At 36.3% G+C, this 6,000-nt stretch overlaps 1 protein-coding gene across 1 annotated transcript in view; it reads left to right on the forward strand.

Moving 5' to 3' along the window:
- Positions 1-6,000, forward strand: part of LOC110058940 (WD repeat-containing protein 93-like) — a 39,213-nt gene that overhangs the window by 11,895 nt on the left and 21,318 nt on the right. The window lies entirely within an intron of this gene.

A 6,000-nucleotide genomic window follows, 5' to 3' on the forward strand; every position in this document is an offset into this window, starting at 1 on the left:
CCGCGCGGATTCACGCACATGTCGGGTGCTCTTGCGTGGATGTTGTCACGTTGCGTGATCAAATGGTGAGAGTTGAGGGATTCTCTTGCGTATTTTTCACAGCGATGGCAGGGAATAAGGCAGGGAATACGAACCAGGGCGCTTATATGTAGTTTTATGCTCTGAGCTAACGGAAAAGGTGGGTTTTTCGGGGTCGAAAACAAGACTTCAATCTCGCGCTGGGAATGAATAATAAGATCTGCTCACACTAGTTGTAAGCTTACACGTATGTTTTTGCGTTTGTTCTGACTTAAGAATATAGCAAGAAAACTCTCTACTCTGGTATCGAGTTAATTTGTGGGTTTCTCAGACAATGGTTCATCATAACCAAAACCTGTTTTGACGGTTTCGTATTGTTTCTGCTTGTTTGGTGAGTTTGCAAAAGTTTTTGAAAGGAAAGTCTGACGCGTACAATTAGCTCATTTGCATAGTGCAGTTTGTGCACTTTCAAGTCCGAGTCGGTGTTTTCAATTGTCAACAAATCTTGACAAAGATTTCTTTCGTTATCTTTTGTGCTGAGCTGCTGTAACAAATTTCACGAACGCAAAAAAGACTACTAACATCATGTGTCTTCCTTCAACATAGTGAAGTTTTACACTGCGAAAATGAAAATAGACAAGGAGTTTTGATAACTCGATCAACAAAATCGAAATCGTTATTCCAAGGTGATTAAAGAAAGCGTCATCGTAACTTTGCTGATTATTTCTGCTTTATTGACACATTTTCAGTTTAGCTTTTAATATGTTCTCAAACATTTATCAGTCTTAAACATATTTAAAAACTATAGAGTTATTGTTTGAGTTCGATGTACGCTTTCACACGAAAGTGCGGTGGAAGTACAATTTGTCATGTTTACTGACTGTACAAAACACGCATCGGCGGGCGCTCTCATTCATCGACAACAGAGAATTTACTGGATTTTTACACGAATAAAACTGAGCAGTATCTACGGACGTAAAGTTATTGGGCCTTGATGAAACATTAAGCGTTGCTTACAATTCAAGCGAAACTCAAACTAGCAATTATTTTGTTTTACTTTTCGGTCGCGATAGACTGACAAATTCCTCGCAAGCGTGTAGCAAGAGGAGCTAGGAAGTCCTGAAGCTCTGCTATATCTAAATATATCCAGCTAGTTTTTTGCTGTGTAATGGAAAAGCTGTTATCTTCAACATATGTGAAATTTAAAGTGGAGTAATGTACAGTTTATGTAAAAAAAGCATCCGTCGGAACACAACTTGGTCAGCGATATATGTAAGCTTACAGCGGAACATACCTAAATTCGACACTGTCTTACTTCACTCAAACTGGAGCAGCTTACGACGAAAATACTTAAGCAAAATTCCAACAGACGTAAACGCATTGAGTTGTGGGCCAAAAACATGAAAAATTTCGGGAATTTCGGACGCCATTTCCCCCGCGCGACATCCGCAAAACTCCGCGCAGCATGTACGCGCGTGTGCCGCAGGCGATGGCGCAATTTGTTCTAAAAATAGAATTATTGTCCCATATCATGGGGACAACCCCAATACTAGAAATGGCGCGCGCTTACGGTCTCCGTCCCCGATTATGGCTCCTGGTGGTATAAATGACCAAACATTTATAGTTTTGCTACATGGTAATTACATTGATTCAATTACATACATGTACTAGCTTAGTTCTTGAAACATTGGACATAACCCGTTATGTGACTAACCTTACGAAGAAGTATTTACAAAACGATAAAGAAGTATTACGTAGATGCCTTAATTTAATAATAACATAACAATACGATAAGAATTGGTTTGGTCGTTTATAACCCGTTTAATCATAACAATTACAATTTTCTCGATTGTGATTGGTTTAAAAAACTCCTATTTTCCACTAATGGCTGGTTTGCAGTGTCACGCCATCAAAAATAAAAATCATAACCATTCAATAAATTAAGTCAAGAAGCTGGGATATGAAAGATGATTGATATATAAACAACCTCGCCAAGATTTAGGTCTGTGCAGTTTTTCAATCTCCCGCTATTCGGAGAAGTGTTTCACAGAAATTTATAAAGCTTTGTATGGAGTCGCCATGTTTGTGCCCCTCGGAGGGACACAAACATGGCGGCCGTAAAGTAACAGAAACATCTGCCATTGAGTTTTGCCATTGAAACGAAAAGTTATTACTGTAGAGCTCCGACACATTAAAATTAATACTTTTTCTAGAGCAACAACTGTTTATTTAGCAAAAACTTGAGCAATAACTCATCTTTTTGACCATTCGAGAGCCTTATCGGGCCACCATTTTAATGTCACAACGCATAAACTTGGAAATTCCAACGTGCCCTATTTCAAAATGAGGAACCCTGTCGAGCTTAAACGCTGCAAAACATCAAGCTATTAAAGCGTCTTACATCTAGTGAAACTAAAACTTCAGAAGGATTGGTAATTTCTTATTTTGGAAAATGATGACGTCACATGAAAAGCGGCAATTCATTTGCCAAGTTGTTCTCGAACAGTTTGTTAATGGACAGTTTCTTATTGGACAGTTTGTTATCGGACAGTTTGTTAATGGACAGTTTGTTATTGGACAGTTTGTTAATGGACAGTTTGTTAATGGACAGTTTGTTAATGGACAGTTTGTTAATGGACAGTTTGTTATCGGACAGTTTGTTAATGGACAGTTTGTTAATGGACAGTTTGTTAATGGACAGTTTGTTATCGGACAGTTTGTTAATGGACAGTTTGTTATCGGACAGTTTGTTAATGGACAGTTTGTTAATGGACAGTTTGTTAATGGACAGTTTGTTAATGGACAGTTTGTTAATGGACAGTTTGTTAATGGACAGTTTGTTATCGGACAGTTTGTTATCGGACAGTTTGTTAATGGACAGTTTGTTATCAGACAGTTTGTTAATGGACAGTTTGTTAATGGACAGTTTGTTATCGGACAGTTTGTTAATGGACAGTTTGTTAATGGACAGTTTGTTATCGGACAGTTTGTTAATGGACAGTTTGTTATCGGACAGTTTGTTAATGGACAGTTTGTTAATGGACAGTTTGTTATCGGACAGTTTGTTAATGGACAGTTTGTTATCGGACAGTTTGTTAATGGACAGTTTGTTAATGGACAGTTTGTTAATGGACAGTTTGTTAATGGACAGTTTGTTAATGGACAGTTTGTTAATGGGCAGTTTGTTAATGGACAGTTTGTTAATGGACAGTTTGATAATGGACAGTTTGTTAATGGACAGTTTGTTATCGGACAGTTTGATAATGGACAGTTTGTTATTGGACAGTTTGTTATTGGACAGTTTGTTAATGGACAGTTTGTTATCGGACAGTTTGTTAATGGACAGTTTGTTAATGGACAGTTTGTTATTGGACAGTTTGTTATTGGACAGTTTGTTAATGGACAGTTTGTTAATGGACAGTTTGTTAATGGACAGTTTGTTAATGGACAGTTTGTTAATGGACAGTTTGTTAATGGACAGTTTGTTATCGGACAGTTTGTTAATGGACAGTTTGTTATCGGACAGTTTGTTAATGGACAGTTTGTTATCGGACAGTTTGTTAATGGACAGTTTGTTATTGGACAGTTTGTTAATGGACAGTTTGTTAATGGACAGTTTGTTAATGGACAGTTTGTTAATGGACAGTTTGTTATCGGACAGTTTGTTAATGGACAGTTTGTTATTGGACAGTTTGTTAATGGACAGTTTGTTAATGGACAGTTTGTTATCGGACAGTTTGTTATCGGACAGTTTGTTAATGGACAGTTTGTTAATGGACAGTTTGTTAATGGACAGTTTGTTAATGGACAGTTTGTTAATGGACAGTTTGTTAATGGACAGTTCGTTATTGGACAGTTTGTTATTGGACAGTTTGTTATGGGACAGTTTGTTAATGGACAGTTTGTTAATGGACAGTTTGTTAATGGACAGTTTGTTATTGGACAGTTTGTTAATGGACAGTTTGTTAATGGACAGTTTGTTAATGGACAGTTTGTTATCGGACAGTTTGTTAATGGACAGTTTGTTAATGGACAGTTTGTTAATGGACAGTTTGTTAATGGACAGTTTGTTAATGGACAGTTTGTTATCGGACAGTTTGTTAATGGACAGTTTGTTAATGGACAGTTTGTTAATGGACAGTTTGTTATCGGACAGTTTGTTATCGGACAGTTTGTTATCGGACAGTTTGTTAATGGACAGTTTGTTATTGGACAGTTTGTTAATGGACAGTTTGTTATCGGACAGTTTGTTAATGGACAGTTTGTTAATGGACAGTTTGTTAATGGACAGTTTGTTAATGGACAGTTTGTTATTTGACAGTTTGTTATTGGACAGTTTGTTAATGGACAGTTTGTTATTGGACAGTTTGTTATCGGACAGTTTGTTAATGGAGAGTTTGTTAATGGAGAGTTTGTTAATGGACAGTTTGTTAATGGACAGTTTGTTATTGGACAGTTTGTTAATGGACAGTTTGTTATCGGACAGTTTGTTAATGGACAGTTTGTTAATGGACAGTTTGTTAATGGACAGTTTGTTAATGGACAGTTTGTTATTTGACAGTTTGTTATTGGACAGTTTGTTAATGGACAGTTTGTTATTGGACAGTTTGTTATCGGACAGTTTGTTAATGGAGAGTTTGTTAATGGAGAGTTTGTTAATGGACAGTTTGTTAATGGACAGTTTGTTAATGGACAGTTTGTTAATGGACAGTTTGTTATCGGACAGTTTGTTAATGGACAGTTTGTTATTGGACAGTTTGTTAATGGACAGTTTGTTATCGGACAGTTTGTTAATGGACAGTTTGTTATCGCACAGTTTGTTAATGGACAGTTTGTTAATGGACAGTTTGTTAATGGACAGTTTGTTAATGGACAGTTTGTTATCGGACAGTTTGTTAATGGACAGTTTATTAATGGACAGTTTGTTAATGGACAGTTTGTTATCGGACAGTTTGTTAATGGACAGTTTGTTAATGGACAGTTTGTTATCCGACAGTTTGTTAATGGACCGTTTGTTATCAGACAGTTTGTTAATGGACAGTTTGTTATTGGACAGTTTGTTAATGGACAGTTTGTTAATGGACAGTTTCTTAATGGACAGTTTGTTATTGGACAGTTTGTTATTGGACAGTTTGTTATGGGACAGTTTGTTAATGGACAGTTTGTTAATGGAGAGTTTGTTAATGGACAGTTTGTTATTTGACAGTTTGTTATTGGACAGTCTGTTAATGGACAGTTTGTTAATGGTCAGTTTGTTATCGGACAGTTTGTTAATGGACAGTTTGTTATTGGACAGTTTGTTAATGGACAGTTTGTTATTGGACAGTTTGTTAATGGACAGTTTGTTATTGGACAGTTTGTTAATGGACAGTTTGTTAATGGACAGTTTGTTATTGGACAGTTTGTTATTGGACAGTTTGTTATTGGACAGTTTGTTATTGGACAGTTTGTTAATGGACAGTTTGTTAATGGACAGTTTGTTATCGGACAGTTTGTTAATGGACAGTTTGTTAATGGACAGTTTGTTAATGGACAGTTTGTTAATGGACAGTTTGTTAATGGACAGTTTGTTAATGGACAGTTTGTTATCGGACAGTTTGTTAATGGACAGTTTGTTAATGGACAGTTTGTTAATGGACAGTTTGTTATCGGACAGTTTGTTATCGGAGAGTTTGTTAATGGACAGTTTGTTAATGGACAGTTTGTTAATGGGCAGTTTGTTAATGGACAGTTTGTTAATGGACAGTTTGTTAATGGACAGTTTGTTATTGGACAGTTTGTTAATGGACAGTTTGTTATTGGACAGTTTGGTATCGGACAGTTTGTTAATGGACAGTTTGTTAATGGACAGTTTGTTAATGGACAGTTTGTTATCGGACAGTTTGTTAATGGACAGTTTGTTAATGGACAGTTTGTTATTTGACAGTTTGTTATTGGACAGTTTGTTATTGGACAGTTTGTTATTGGACAGTTTGTTATCGG

The sequence above is a fragment of the Orbicella faveolata genome, unplaced genomic scaffold (assembly GCF_042242905.1).
Source record: "Orbicella faveolata isolate gen_17 unplaced genomic scaffold, um_ofav_v1 contig_26, whole genome shotgun sequence".
NCBI lineage: Eukaryota > Metazoa > Cnidaria > Anthozoa > Scleractinia > Merulinidae > Orbicella > Orbicella faveolata.